Here is a 16,734-nt window from a genome sequence, read left to right on the forward strand (position 1 = left end):
CATTTTTAAAAGTCTGATAATTTTCTGTCGCTTCCTTTAGAACTTGCCCTCATGAGCATTCTAAATCTAATGACATTATGATCACTCGATCTTAGATGCTCCCAATGTGAAGCTTATTTAACTAACGTATCTGGCATTCTTTCAGGGATGAAGTCCAGAATCCATTGGAGTCATGTTGGCTGCTCAGCAGACCATAGAGAAAAGCAATCCTGCTATCCAGGCCCTCAGGAAGCAGGGAGTACTTTCTTTCCCTAAAGCTGCCAAAGACAGTTTCTCTAGCAATGTACCAGCAGTGCAAATTCTCACAAAGGTCCTATTTTTAGTATGAATCTTGGACTATAATCCAATTGTCTTATTCTAAAATCTTGGGTGGAAATCTGGTGAGGAAGCAAGTCTTTTGCATCCATTTCCTTATAAAACTGTCATTCTGCCTGGCTGGGTAACTCTGATTCTCTTCTTTTCATTCCTCTTTAATTTTCAAAATCAACAGCCCTAGACTTGAAATTGCTTCTGATGATCCTGAACTGTTACATGACCAATGGCCTGGGTTCTCCATAGTATGTGCATGCCATAGGCATAGTGACTCCATTTTCTTTTAACACATTATAATGAATGGGAGGTCTGAGTAAGATGCCGCTTCATATACTTGTAAAAGTAATTACTTTAAAGTAACATTTTATAATATAAAAAATAATCAATGTCCAAAATTTAGCAGGAAGCATAAAATATATACAATTTTCCTTAGATCTTCCCACTCAGAAGTGATAGTATTTAGATATGACTTCTCTTTGAATGTTCATATCTATTAGTAACATATTACATGTTATGTATTATATATTATATACTATAATAACACATATTATTATATAATTCTTGTCCCTTTTAAATTCTCATTCTGTCAACAATACAGTTAAATTAGATTCTCAATTGAAATTCTGCTTTGTAATATTATGGAATCATCTTGAACCAATAACGTTTATAACCAAGACAGCAGAGTTCTAGAATTTGGAAACTAAGTCTGTTTAAATATGAGAAATCAGAGAGTTCCCATTTTTTGCTTAAACATATGTGACATTAATTTCATGCAAGAAATGATGAAAGAACAAATATTTAAGCAACTGCTCTAAAAAATGTTTGAAAGAGTTACAGATTGTTATGGCATAGCTGCTGAATAGATCTTATTGAGGCCCAGTGATAGTTTATATATGCCAAGATCTAATCCAAGAACTTCCCAACATACAGATTAGGTATGATGTTTATGCTCAGTTAATATTAGCTTATATAATGAACACATTAAAAAATTACTAACTTGACATAATAGATTATTTTCTCATATCAAACAAAACAACGGAATGTAGGCTCTCACATTCAGACAATTTGGGATAAAAGGGGCAAGATTTATATTACTATCTTAAGTAAGTAAAAAACAGAAAATATATGAAATAATGGTTGTTCAGATATTGAATATCAAGCAGGGTAGTATCATCTGAGAGTAGGAAAATACACCTGATAAACCCAATATTTGTTTCAGTTAATAGTCTGTAAAGTTTCTAGGAAAGAGTGAAGTGAGAGAAAGCCCAGAGTTTGCTGGGCTTCCTAAGTCAAGAAGAAAGAGCTGATGATTTGCAAAAATCAGAATGTCTACAATTTAAAGGGCAGTGTACTAGAGGAGAACATACAGTTTAAAGTAAAAGCCCCAGAAATCTTCAGAAAATTCCTTTTAAGTCATTAGCTAACTATAGGTAAGTGCATACATGTAAGAAAATTATTTGAATTTAGCAAAGGAATGACAGACATGGAGTAAAGCAAACAATATATGCATCTTATCCAGAGCTGAATCCAGTTTATTTTTCTGACTGCTGGAGTAAAGAAACCTCATAACCCATAAACTATTGGAAAACACATTTGGAAGTGTATTGCTTTGGTTGTGAGGCCAAAATAGCATTTAACTAAAGGTTGCTTTGTTATCGCATAATAATAATTTTAAGAAATCCTTAAAAATTAAAATTTACTTAACTGTGTCTCAAGGCAAACCCCAATAATATTTACAATGGAACCTTGGTTTTTCAATTTCACTAGTTTTGAAAAACTCTTTGAAAAGCATTTTGTGAATCTCCTTTGTTTGTTGCCTGAGAGACACATGACTGATCATACAGATATCAGTGTGAAAGGGTTGTTGAGTGGGCAATAAAGACCTGAAATTTTGTTACACAACCAAGACATGTTTTCCATGAACAATTTCATTGAGAACCATTGTTGAAGAACCACGATGGCTGAGAGTCAAGGTTTGACTGTACCTCATAAGAAGTTATACAGAGATCAAAAAAGTAAATTCAAAATGTCTAGCATCTAATCAAAGAATGCCAGGACTGCATGGAAGCAGAAAGGTACAAGTATGAAGAAAAATTAACCAATCAAAACCAATGAAGAATTGGCACAGATGATAAATCAGTAAATGATAATATTAAAAGAGCTAATTAAATATATTCTACATTTTGCTGAGTTAGAGGAACATTACTCAGTAAGGAGAGACATGGTATATATTAAAAAGAGTGAATGGAAATTCTAATGATGAAAATTATAAGGTCATAAATTAAAAAGGCAGTGGATAAGATAAACTGCAGAAGAAACACCTCAGAAAAATTAATGAAATGTAGGACATAGCAATAAATGCAATCTACAATGAAAGATACTCAAAGAAGAAATACCAAAAAAAATGTTAGAACATCAGGAAATGATAAGATAAATTAAATCACTGTAATGTGCCTGCAATTGAAGTTCCAGGGGACAGGGGCAAGAAAGAAATATTAGAAGAAAGAACAGCTTCAATTTTCCAAATTTTTTTAGAGATGATAAATTAGAAAATTCAAGAAGCTCAAACAACTCCAAGTAAACAAATTATAATGCAAACTAGACTTAGAAACATCATTAGAAAATTGTTTAAAATCAAAGATTAAAATCTTAAAAGAATTAAGAGTAAAAAACATTTTGAACAGAAGAACAGAGGTAAAAATGACAGCTAATTTCTTGTTGGAAAGAACAAAAGCCAGAAGTAGTGAAATTTTAAAAATCTGTTATTTGGAATTGCATTCTTAGTAAAAATATCTTTCAAAAATAAAGACAGAATATGGATTGTTTGAGATGTAAAACTTCTGAAAAACATCTTCAGTAGCAAGTAGTAGCATGTCAAGAAATGTAAATTATGGAAATATGGACACCTACAATGAAAATAAGAGTTCCAGAAATGATTGAAAGAATACCAATATACAGGTACACAATCTATGCCCAGGGATGCAAGGATAGTACAATATATACAAATCAATAAATGCAATATACCACATAAACAGTATGAAAGATGAAAAACACATGATCATATCAACAGATGCTGAAAAATCATTTGATAAGGTAAGCACCCATTTATGATGAAAACACTCAGCAAAGTGGGAATAGATGAAGCATACTTCAACATAAAAAGGTTATATACAAGAAACCTACAGCCAACACCATACTCAACAGACAAAAACTAAATGCTTTCCCCTTAAGACAAGGCACAAAACAAGGGTGATCACTTTCACCACTTTTATTCAACATAATATCGGAAGTTCTAGCCACAGTGATCAGAAAAGAAAAAGAAATAAAAGGCATCCAAATTGGAAAGGAGAAAGTATAGCTGTCACTGTTTGCAGATGACATGATAGTGTGCAGAGAAAACCCTATACTCCACCAAAAAACTACTTGACCCAATAAATGAATTTGGCAAAACACCAGGATACAAAATCAACATTCAGAAATTGAAGGCATTTTTGTACACTAACAATGAAATATCGGAAATGGGAAGTAGGGGGGAAATCCTATTTACTATAGCAACAAGAAAAATAAAATACCAAGTAATAAACTTAACAAAAGAAGTAAAAGATCAGTACTCAGAAAACTACACAACACTGAAGAAAGAAATTAAGAAAGACACAAATAAATGGAAGCATATTCTGTGCTCATAGATTGGAAGAATTAACATTATTAAAATGTCCATATTACCTGAAGCAATCTATAGATTCAACAAAATCCCTATCCAAATACTAGTGACATTGCACAGATATAGGAAAAACATTTCAAAAAATTATTTATTTATTTATTTATTTATTTATTTATATACTTTTGAATTTTATTATTATTCAAGTACAGTTTTCTGCCTTTCCCCCTCATCCTTCCCCACGACCCCAGCCATACCCACCTCTCTCCCCTGTTTCCACCCCCACCTTTGTTTTGTCCATGTGTCTTTTACAGACGTTCCTGTAAACCCTTCACCTTTTTCCTCCCTTTGTCCCCTCCTATGTCTCCTCTGGTTATTGTCAGTTTGTTCTTAATTTCAATGTCTTTGGCTATATTTTGCTTGCTTGTTTGTTTTGTTCATTACTTTTCAGTGAAAGGTGAGATCATATAGTATTTGTCTTTCAACACCTGGCCTATTTCACTTAGCATAATGTTCTCCAGTTCCATCCATGCTGTCATGAAAGGTAGGAGCTCCTTCTTTCTTTCTGCTGCATAAAATTCCACTGTGTAAATGTACCATAGTTTTTTGATCCATTCATGTACTGATGGGCACTTAGGTTGCTTCCAGCACTTGGCATTGGGATGCATACTTTCAAAAATTTATATGGAACCGTATGTAAATGACTCTGACTAGCCTCAGAAATTTTGAGAAAGAACAACAAAGTAGGAGGGCTCACAATACTTAATATCAAATTATATTACAAGGCCATTGTAATCAAAACAGTATGGTACTGGCATAAGAACAAACACATGAACCAGTGGAACAGAATAGAGAGTCCAGAAATAACCCTTGTTAATATGGTGAGTTAATGTTTGACAAATGGGCAGGAACATAAAAGAGTAAAATTAGGTTCTCCAATAAATGGTGTTGGGAGATCTGGACAAATACATTCATAAAAAAAAGAACTAGACCACCAAGGAATACAATACACCAAAACAAAAAGATGGATAAAAGACTTAAATACAAGTCATGACACCTTAAAAGTCCTACAAGAAAACAGAAAATTTCAGATGTTCCATGCAGCAATATTTTCATTATTACATCCTCTAAAACAAGGAAAATAAAGGAAAGAATATTCAAATGGGGTACATCAAACTAAAAAGCTTCTGCACAGCTAAAGAAAACATCAACAAAGTGTAAAGGGGACCAACCAAAGGGACAACATATTTGCCAATGATATCTCAGACAAGGGTTCGGTCTCCAAAATATATAAAGAACTCACATGACTGCACACTAGGAAAACAAGCAATCCTATTTAAAAATGGGCAAAGGATCTGAGCAGACACTTCTCCAAGGAGTACATACAGAGGGTCCATAGATACATGGAAAAAGACTCAATATCACTAGCCATTAGAGAAAGTTAAAACCAATATGAAATACCACTTCACACTGGTGAAAATGGCCATCATTAATTAATCATTAAGTGAGTGCTGGCAAAGTTGTAGAGAAAAGGGAACTCTAGTAAACTGTTGGTAGGAATGCAGACTTGTGCAGCCACTGTGGAAAACAGTATGGAGCTTCCTCAAAAAATTAAAGATGGAACTGCCTTTCTACCCAGGATCCCATTGCTGGAACTATACCCTAAGAATCCTGAATCATCAATTCAAAAGAACCTATGCACATCAATGTTAACAGCAGCATTATTTGCAATAGCCAAGTGCTGGAAACAGCCTTAATGCCTACCAGTAAATGAGAGGATCAAAAACTATGGTGTATTTACACAATGAAATACTGTGTAGTATTTTTAAATACTACACAGCAGAAAGAAAGAAGGAACACCTATCCTTCAAGACAGCATGGATGGAACTGGAAAACATTATGCTAAGTGAAATAAGCCAGGCAGTGAAAGGTAAATATCCTATGATCTCACCTATAAGTGGAACCTAAAACAAACAAACAAACAAATGAGCAACATAGAACCAGACTCTTGGAAATAAAGAACAAACTCACTGAGCAAAGGGAAAATAAAGAACAAACTCACTGTGGGAGAGGAATGACTAGGGAAATAAGGGGAAGGAGCATGTAAAATAACACCAACAGAGGACTTATGGGCATGGACAACATGAGGGGATTGACTGCGGCAGTAAGGGGGGATGAGGTTGGGGTTAGTAATGGGGAAAAATGTAGGACAACTGTAACTGAAACAATAAATAAAAATAAAAAGATTAAGAAAAATGGTTGTAAAGTGTTCATCTCCATAGAAAATGCTAAAATATATCTGAAAGTTGCCCTGCCTGGTGTAGCTCAATGGATTGAGCGCAGGCTGTGAACCAAAGGGTTGCTGGTCCAATTTCTAGTCAGGGCACATGCCTGAGTTGCAGGCCAGGTCCCCAGCAGGGGGAGCATGAGAGGCAACCACACATTGATGTTTCCCTTTTTCTCTCCTTCCCCTCTTTCTAAAAATAAATAAATAAAATATTTATTGTGCAAGTACAGTTTTAATCATTGTGCAAGTACAGTTTTCTCCCTTTTACTCTCATTCTAGCCTACCCACCCAACCCTCCCCGCTTCCCTCCCATTACCACCCTCCCTCTAGTTTTTGTTCCTGTGTCCTTTAAATTTGTTCCTGTAAAGCCTACCCATTCTCCACTGAAATTCCCATTTCTCTACCCTCTGGTCACTGTCAGTCTGTCCTCTATTTCAGTGTCTTTGGTTATATTTTGCTTGTTTCTTTGTTTTGTTGTTTAGGTTCCTGTTAAAGGTGATATCACATGGTATTTGTCTTTCACTGCCTGGCTTATTTCACTTAGCATAATGCTTCCAGCTCCATCCAAGCTGTTGCAAAGGATAGGAGCTCCTTCTTTCTTTCTGCTGCATAGAATTCCATTGTGTAAATGTACCATAGTTTTTTGATCCATTCATTTACTGATGGGCATCTAGGTTGCTTCCAACACTTGGCTATTGTAAATTGTGCTGCTATGAACATTGGGATGCATAGGTTCTTTTGAATTTGTGTATTAGTGTTCTTAGGATATAGTCCCAGCAGTGGAATTGCAGGGTCCAAAGGCAGATCCATTTTTAGTTTTCTGAGGAAGTTCCATACTGCTTTCCATAGTGGTTGTACCAGTCTGCAATCCCAACAACAATTTACTAGGGTTCCCTTTGCAGCACAACCTCTCCAACACTTGTTGTTTGTTGCTTTGTTTATGATGGCCATTCTGACTGGTGTGAAGTGGTATCTCATTGTGGTTTTAATTTGCATCTCTCTGATAGCTAGCAATATTGAACATTGTTTCATGTGTCTTTGGCTCCTCTGTATGTCCTCCTTGGAGAAGTGTCTGTTCAAGTCCTTTGCCCACTTTTTAATGGGGTTGCTTCTCTTCTTAGAGTGTGGTCATGTAAGTTCTTTATATATTTTGGAGATTAAACCCTCGTCTGACGTATCATTGGCAAATATGTTTTCCCATACAGTTGGTTCTCTTTTTATCTTGATACTGTTTTTTTTAGCTGTGCAGAAGCTTTTTACTTTGATGAAGTCCCATTTGTTTATTCTTTCCTTTATGTCCCTTGCTCTAGGAGACATGTCAGTAAAAAAGTTTCTGCGTGAAATATCTGAGATTTTCCTACCTACATTCTCTTCTAGGACTCTAATGGTGTCACAGTTTATATTTAAGTCTTTTATCCACCTTGAATTTATTTTTGTATAAGGTGTAAGTTGGTGCTCGAGTTTCATTTTTTTTTTTTTTTTGCACGTAGCTGTCCAGTTCTCCCAACACCATTTGTTGAATAGGCTATTTTTATTTTATTTTATGTTGCTGCTTCATTTGTCAAATATTGATTGACCACAGATACTTGGATTTATTTCTGGGATCTCTGTTCTGTTCCATTGGCCCATGTGCCTGTTTTTATGCCAGTACCAGGCTGTTTTGATTACAGTGGCCTTGTAGGATAGTTTAGTGTCAGGTATTGTGATCCCTCCTACTTTACTTTTCTTTCTCAAAATTGCAGCAGCTATTTGGGGTCGTTTATGGTTCCATATAAATTTTTGAAGTGCTTATTCTATGTATGTGAAGTAAGCCATTGGTACCTTAATAGGTATTCCATTGAATGTGTAAATTGCTTTTGGTAGTATGGACATTTTGATGATATTAATTCTTCCAATCCATGAACATGGTATACGTTTCCATTTATTTGTGTCTTCCTTGATTTCTCTCCTCAGTGTTATGTAGTTTTCTGAATACAGGTCCTTTACCTCTTTGGTTAGCTTTATTCCCAGGTATTTTATTTTTCTTTTTGCTATTTCAAATGGGATTTTTTTCTTGATTTCTGCTTTTTTTTCTGCTTTTTTCTGCTTCTGCTGTTTCATTGTTGGTGTACAGAAACGCCTTTGATTTCTGGATATTGACTTTGTATCCCACTGTTTTGCCAAATTCATTTATTAGGTCAAGCAGTTTTTTGGTGGGGTCTATAGTATTTTCTATGTACACTATCATGTCAACTGCAAACAGTGACAGTTTTGTTTCCTCCTTTCCGATTTGGCTGCCTTTTATTTCTTTTTCTTGTCTGATTGCTGTGGCTAAAACTTCCAGTACTATATTGAATAGAAGCGGTGAAAGTGGACAGCCTTGTCTTGTTCCTGATCTTAGTGGAAAAGATTTTAATTTTTTCCCATTGAGTATGATATTGGCTGTAGGCCTCTCATATATGGCCTTTATTATGTGGAGGAATGCTCCCTCTATTCCCACTTTGCTGAGTGTTTTTATCATGAATGGGTGCTGTACCTTATCAAATGCTTTTTCTGCATCTATTGATATGATCATGTGGTTTCTGTCTTTGCTTTTGTTTATGTGATGTATTACATTTACTGATTTGTGAATATTATACCATCCTTGCATCCCTGGAATGAATCCCACTTGGTCATGGTGCATGATCCTTTTAATGTACTGTTGGATGCGGTTTGCCAGTATTGTGTTGAGGAATTTAGCGTCAATGTTCATCAGTGATATTGGCCTGAAGTTCTCTTTCTTTGTTGTGTCTTTATCTGGTTTTGGAATTAGGATGATGTTGGCCTCATAAAAAGAGTTTGGGAGTCTTCCACCTTTGTGGATTTTTTGGAATAGTCTGTGAAGAATAGGGTTTAGCTCTTCCTTAAATGCTTTGTAGAATTCTCCTGTGAAACCATCTGGTCCAGGGCTTTTGTGTGTTGGGAGTTTTTTCATTACTGCTTCAATTTCTTTTGCTGTTATTGGTCTGTTCAGGCTTTCTGCTTCTTTTCCATTGAGTTTTGGGATATTATATTTTTCTAGAAATTTGTCAATTTCACCTAGGTTTTCAAATTTCTTAGCATACAGTTCTTCATAGTCATTTCTTACAATGTTTTGTATTTCTGTGGTATCTGTTGTAATCTCTCCTCTTTCATTTCTGATTGTGTTTATTTGAGCTTTCTCCCTTTTTTTCTTGATGAGTCTGCTTAAAGGCTTGTCGACTTTGTTTATCTTTTCAAAGAACCAGCTCCTGGATTAATTGATCCTTAGAATTGTGCTTTTAGTCTCTATGTCATTTAATTCTGATCTGATCCTCGTTATTTCCTTCCTTCTGCTTGCTCTGAGCTGTCTTTGTTGTTGTTCCTTGAGTTCTAGTAGACATAGGGTTTGGTTGTCTGTTTGAAATGTTTCTAGCTTTTTTATGTGGGCCTGTATTGCTATGAACTTCCCTCTCAGGACTGCCTTGGCTGTATCCCATGCGTTTTGGGCTGTTGTGAGTTCATTTTCATTTGTTTTCAGAAACCTTTTGATTTCTTCCCTAATATCATTCTTGACCCATTTATTGTTTAATAGCATGCTATTTAATCTCCATGATTTTGAGTGTTTTAGGTTTTTTTCCTTGGGGTTGGTTTCCAGATTCAATCCCTTGTGATCCGAGAAAATGCTTGGTATGATTTCAATTCTTTTGAAATTGTTGAGGCTTGTTTTGTGTCCTATCATGTGGTCTATCTTTGAAAATGTTCCATGTACATTTGAAAAGAATGTGTATTTAGCTTCTTTGGGATGAAGGTGTCTGTGTATATCAGTAAAGTCCATTTCATCTAGGGTATTGTTCAATGCCACAATATCTTTGTTGATATTTTGTTTGGAAGATGTGTCCATTTTTAACAGTGAGGTGTTGTAATCCCCCACAATAATTGTGTTGCTGTCCATATCTTTGTTGAAGTCCTGAAGATTTTCTTTATGTATTTCCGTGCTCCTATGTTGAGTGCATATGTGCATATATATTTACAATACTTATGTGTTCTTGGTGGACTCTTCCCTTGAGTATTATGAAATGACCTTCTGGGTCTCTCTTTATGGTCCTTTTTTGGAAGTCTATTTGTCAGATATGAGTATTGCTACCCTGGCTTTTTTTTTCTGTCCATTTGCTTAGAAAATTTATTTCCAGCCCTTCATTTTCAACCTGTGCAGCTCTTTTGTCCTGAGGTGGGTCTCTTTTAGGCAAGATATGTGTGAGTCATGCTTTCTTTTCCATTCAGCTATTCTATGTCTTTTGATTCAAGCATGTAATCCATTAATGTTTAAGGTTATTACTGATGGGTACTTATTCATTGCCATTTTCTTACCTGTGTTTCTCTCTCTCTCTTTTCCTTTTCCTTAAAGCATACCTTTTAGCATCTCTTGCAGCACTGGTTTGGCGGAGGTTTATTCTTTTAGACTTCTTTTGCTGAGAAGCTTCTTATTTGGCCTTCTATCTTGATTGAGAGCCTTGTTGGGTAAAATAGCCTTGGTTGCAGACCTCTGGATCTCATTACTTGGAATATTTCTCGCCAATCTCTTCTGGCTTGGAGTGTTTCCATTGAGAAGTCAGCTGGTAACCTTATTGGGGCTCCCTTGTATGTTACTTGCTGCTTCTCCCTTGCTGCTTTTAAGATTCTCTCTTTGTCTTGAATTTTTGCCATTTTAATTATGATGTGTCTTGAGGTGGGTCTCTTTGGGCTCCTCTTGATTGGGAGTCTCTGCATTTCCTGGATTGTTGTGAATTTTATTCTCATCAAATTAGGAAAGTTTTCCATCATTACTTTTTCAAATACGTTTTCTATCCCTTCTCTTCTTCTTCTCTTTCTGGTATCCCTATTATATGGATATTATTACGTTCCATATTGTCTTGCATTTCTCTTAATCCCTCTTCATTCTTTCTGTCCTCTTTTCCTTTTCTTGCTCTTTCTGAGTGTTTTCTTCTACTTTATCCTCTAGCTTGCTGATTCAATCTTCTGCTTCATTGATCCTGCTTTTCATTCCTTCTAATGTGCCCTTCAGTTCAGAAATTGTATTTTTCATTTCCTCTTGGCCCTTGTTGAGAGTTTCTATTTCCTTTTTCATGGTGATGTAGTTTTCAGTGAGTTCATTGTAGCTTCCCTGTAGTTTCTGGTAGCTCATTGTGAGCTCATTGAGCTTCTTGACAGTAGTTGATTTGAACTCAATATCTGATAGTTGAATTGCCTCTATTTCATTTAGCATTCTTTCTGAGGCTTCCTCCTTTCCTTTCAATGGGGATTGTGCTTTGTCTTCCTCTTGTTTGTGGGACTATTCTTGTCAGCCTCAGCTTCCTAAATTGATCTGTTCTGGCTCCCGGGTTTGTGGTGTGAACTTCTTTAGTAGCATAGCAGTGAGTTTCAGTGGTGCAGTTTCCTTGATCTCCCAAGCTCACTGATCTTGGGCTGTCATTCAAGTTGGCTTTGTGTTTGCCTTTGGTTGTTGTTGGGTCTTTCTTTGGTGGTTCCTTCCCACCAGCTGGTTAAATAACGGTCACTCTGTCCACCACCTCCTGTATTTTGTTGTGCTGGTGAGGACAGGTTGTGTTGAAGCTGGTTCTTCCGTGTGTATAAGGTTTAAAGAATTATCTCTTGCTCTGTTCAGTTGTTTGTATTCGGTACTGTCTCTACTGTTTAGTTGTATTTCCAGATAGGTCCTGGATTGAGGTTTGTGTGGTTAGCACTCCCTCCTTTACCTTCTGCTGTTGTTATCTGTTAGTGGTTCATTTGTTGTTGGGTTTCCTCTTCCATTGGGTATCCTGGTGTTGACCACTTCCACCTACTCTTTTTTGTGATCAGTTGGAGGGGGAAGGCAAAATGGTTTAAGGCAGCAAGAGAGTATTCTATGATATTTACAGTAGCAACAAGTAGAGAAGTGATAGGAGATCCTTTGACTATGTATAGTGTTAACCATGAACTTCCACCCAGCTATCTGATTTTTATGAAGGATGGAAGGAAGATAAGACTCTTGTTGGGGAAGGAAGGATTGTCAGTTGGATCTAGAAAGCAGTGAGGTTGTGGGAGGTCAGATTCTGAGGTAAGGTGAGAGTAAAGGATAGTAACTAGGTGCAGTGTGTGAGAGAATAGAGTTAACCACTACAGTAATAGAGTTCAGGAAACCGTGAAGTGGGCTAAGATCTGGGAGGGGTGTTGTTAAGTAATTACAATTGCATGGAACTGCAATTATTTACAATAATATTAGGGCAACAATCATATGACAGAATCTATGAGATCTAGGTAACAAGAATAGGGAGTGCAGAACCTCGAGTAGTGTGCTAATGGGACACAGGTAAGTTAAAGGACAGTAGATTAGCAATATAGTATGAATAGAAATATCAGGGGAAATCTGTCAGGTTATACAATGTATCCAGCCTAGCAAAGCAGACTATACAAAAAGAAGAGGGATACAAAAATGCTATTAAAAAAAGATGTAAGAATACTGAAAAAATAATAATAATACAAACATGCAATAACTTGTAGTTTCTCTGTAATAGCCGAGTGAAATTTGTCTCACTGTCCCAGCTGTTGTGATGCCCCATCTTTGGGTTCAACTTTGGTCTTTTCACAGATCCAGGATTTTGTCTCACTTGTAGGTATTTAAAAAAATAAAAATAGAAAAGGCAGACAAAGGAAGGAAGAAGAGATAAAATTGGAGGAAAGGAAGGTGGGAGGAATAAAACAAGAAATCAGGAAAGAGAGGAAAAGGAAATCGAAAGAGAATAATAACAATAAAAATTTTAAAAATTAAGAATTGTTAAAAAAAATAGAATCAAGTTAAAATGTCTCTTGGTTTCAAAGTGGCCAAACCGGTTTTCTGCTCTTGCTGGCGGGGGCAGGCTGAGGGGTGATTGGTCAATGTCTTTTCTTCCTCGGTCAGAGGTGCTCTCACTGGCTCCTGCACTGTCTGGGAAGCTAACGTGGCCTCTCAGCCTTGTGCCCTGGGTGTGGGAATCAGATCTTTCCCCAGGGTTGCTGCTGTGGACTGGGGTGCGGGGATGCTATCCCTGCACAGGCGCCCTCGGCTGGGTAGCAGGGAGGCTGGAGTGATTGATCACTTTAGGAGAATTCCCCAAACACTGTCTGTCCATTCACTCCTTCCTCTTGAGAAATTCCCTGTGTTGAAGCCTGCCACTCTACACAGTGGCCTGGCTTCTTCTGCCACCAAACTCTCCAGCCAGTCCAGTGACTGTGGGGATCAGGGCCCACTGGGAGACCCAGCCCCTCCGGCGTCCACAGCCTCCAAAGGTGCTCACAGCCCTTGTGTGTTTGCTAGCACCTGGATTCCTCCCAGTGCCACTCAGACCTTGTTTGGCTGGGGAGGGAGCAGTTGTCCCAGCTCTCTCCCAAGGACTCTGTGGCAAACCCCGCAGTGGGCACTGGGCCTGGGGCTGCAGCCCCTGGACCACACTCTTGTCCCTGGGACCCTTCCTTGTTACAGCACTCTTTTTAGTGTCCAGTTTTTCAGTTCCACCACACTCCTTGGTCCCCTATTTTCACATATGCTGAAATATGTTCATTACTTGCTTCTCTACTCCATAGATAGGTCAGGATTTTCTCCCCTAAGCAGAGGGAAGCTGAATCTGCTCCTTCCTACTCCAATGCCATCTTAGTCCCCCCCATAAATAAAATATTAAAAAAATAAAATATACTTGAAAGTTTAATGAGATCAGATGAATTGAGATTAATCATATAAATCACAAAACAAATACTAAAATGTAAGGTATAGTTATTAGACAAATGGGGAAAATAGAACCTTAATAATACTCAATATACAAAAGAGACAGAAAAAATGATGAAAAAGACAAGAAGGAAGATATAGGACAACTATTAACCAAATAGATATAAATGATAGATTTGGATGGAATATAGCACTAATCACAGTAAATATAAATGTTTTACACAGCCAAAAACCAAAGAAAAGTTTTCATATTGGATACAAAAGTGAGGCCAAACTCTATGGTGCCCACTTTAAATATAAAGATATAAATATATTAAAATGATAAAGAATCCAAAACTATTCTTTGCTAGTTCTATTCAAAAAAGGTTGTACCATTATACTAGTAAATATAGATTTCATTTTTTGCATTTTTAAATATTGCTTTAATTATTTTACCTAAAATACACATTCAACAAATACACAATGAAATTACTCTTTTGGTGAAAATGTCCATCTTTTTTTTTAGTTGTTGTTCAAGTACAGTTGTATCCATTTTCACCCCACCATGGCCCCCCCGCCCCACACATCCTTGCCTCCCACCCTTGAATTGACCCCTTTGGCTTTGTCCCTATGTCAATTATACATGTTTCTTGATGGACCTTCCCCTATTTTCCCCCATTATTTTTCCCCCACCTTCCCCTTGGGTTACTGTCAGTTTGTCTTAATGTCAATATTTCTGGTTATATTTTACTTGCTTGTTCATTTTGTTGATTATGTTCCACTTATCAGTGAGATCATATGGTATTTGTCTTTCACTGCCTGGCTTATTTCATTTAATACAATGCTCTCTATTTCCATCCATGCTGTTGCAAAGGGTATGATCGAATATAGATTTCTGAGAAAAAAGCATTATCAGAAACAAACATGGACTTCCATAATGTTAGTCAATAAATCAAGAAATATAATTATGTTAATTTTTATGTTTAATGAAAGAGTGAAATAGTTTCAAACTTTATTAAATTAAATATATATAGACACTAAGGAAGTAATACACAAAGCTGTAAGGGTACAAATCTTCCATGCAGAAACGCTCCAAATAACTTATATAGACAGTTTGCCCTAAAAGAGGTGAAACATAAATCCCAATGCCTTAGAAATAGGCTATGTATAATGACTTCTTTCCAAAGAGCATAAGAAAAGGGGAAAATAGAACAACATTAAGTAGTAGAACCTTGTCAAACACTGCTTCAGTCAGGTGACTAAAGTCAACATAAATAATGATAAATGTTAAAGGTAGGTACCCTTGATACAATATCCTGAAAATGGTAATTTACCTCTGTGATTATCCCATAATCTTGTGTGTTTATTAGGTTTTTTTGAAGAACGTATTTCATTGTATGTATATACCATAATATGTTTACCTGTTTTTATGCTGATAGACATGTGGTTGTTTCTTATTTCTGCTTTCACGAATAAAGCTGTTATGAATGTTTATGTACAACTATTTAGGCGGGCATTTACTTTCATTTCTTTTGGGTAAATATGTAAAAGTGGAATAACTGGACCCAATGGTAAATGTATATTTAATTTTTAAGAAGGTTTCAAAATGTTTTCCAAAGTGGTATAATTGTGTGCATTTTGTTCTGTACATCATGACTAAAGATCTTGGAATATGTCTGTTCTTTAGTTCATATATTTTATTTTATATCTTTTGAAATCCTTATTAGGAAAATAAATATTAAGGTTCATTATATCTTTATCAACTGACCCCTTTAATATTATAAAAGTCCTTCTTTGTTTCTGATAATTCTCCTTTCTCAGAAACCTATATTTTCTAATATAAAATAGCCAATAAAGGAGACAAATAAATATTGATGATTTAGAGTATTAAAGTTGTACTTCAGGCAGAAAGGGAAACCAGTATAGACTGTGGTATGTATTTTAACATACAGGCAAGCAGAGAGTGCAGACCATATTGTGCCATGTTTTAATCCTGAAAAAAAACAAAAAACAAAGACTGCATTCTTCCAAAACTATGAATGAAACCAGGTACGAAAAAATATCTTAGTTTCTGGAAACAGGGTCTCTGATCAAGAACAAAGGTAAAAGAAATGCCAAAGATATAAGCAAATCAGATCCCAGAATCATAGCTGCAGATCAACCATAGAACAATTTGTCCTGAGACAAAGGGAATAGAGTTATCTGGAATGAAAAGATCTCTCTCCAAAGGAGAAAAATAAACTGATTAACTGATGTAATGTTTTTGTGGAAAATTGTGCTGAAATGATATTAGAATGCATAAGATTTAATAAGTAAAAAGAAAATTAAATAAAGAAAAGCAACTTTCAAGTGAAACAAAAATAATAAAAGAAAATAAACTGTTTAGTTGTAAATAATATGTAAGAAGACATACACAATGTGGAATACACACTAAAGCAAAAACTGTAATATAATAATATTGGGAATACTGGAGGAAATGCAAAGAGTACTGCAGTGGAATATCTTGTAATCTGCCATCATAGAAAATCAATATAGACTTCTGGTCAAAATGGAGACATTGGAAAACATGGCTTGCCACCTTGAACAACCACATCAAAATTACAACTAAAGTATACAACGACCATCACTTAGAACTGTCAGATTGAATAGGATGAACATCTGACAACTACAGAATTAAAGAAACCACATTCATATGGATTGGTAGGAGGTATGGAGATGCGGAACAGGTTGGTCTCACATCTTTGCATGGTGGAGAAAAATTCAGGAGGGAGAAAGATGGCAGAA

Source organism: Phyllostomus discolor, chromosome 3 (genome assembly GCF_004126475.2).
Source record: "Phyllostomus discolor isolate MPI-MPIP mPhyDis1 chromosome 3, mPhyDis1.pri.v3, whole genome shotgun sequence".
Taxonomy (NCBI): domain Eukaryota; kingdom Metazoa; phylum Chordata; class Mammalia; order Chiroptera; family Phyllostomidae; genus Phyllostomus; species Phyllostomus discolor.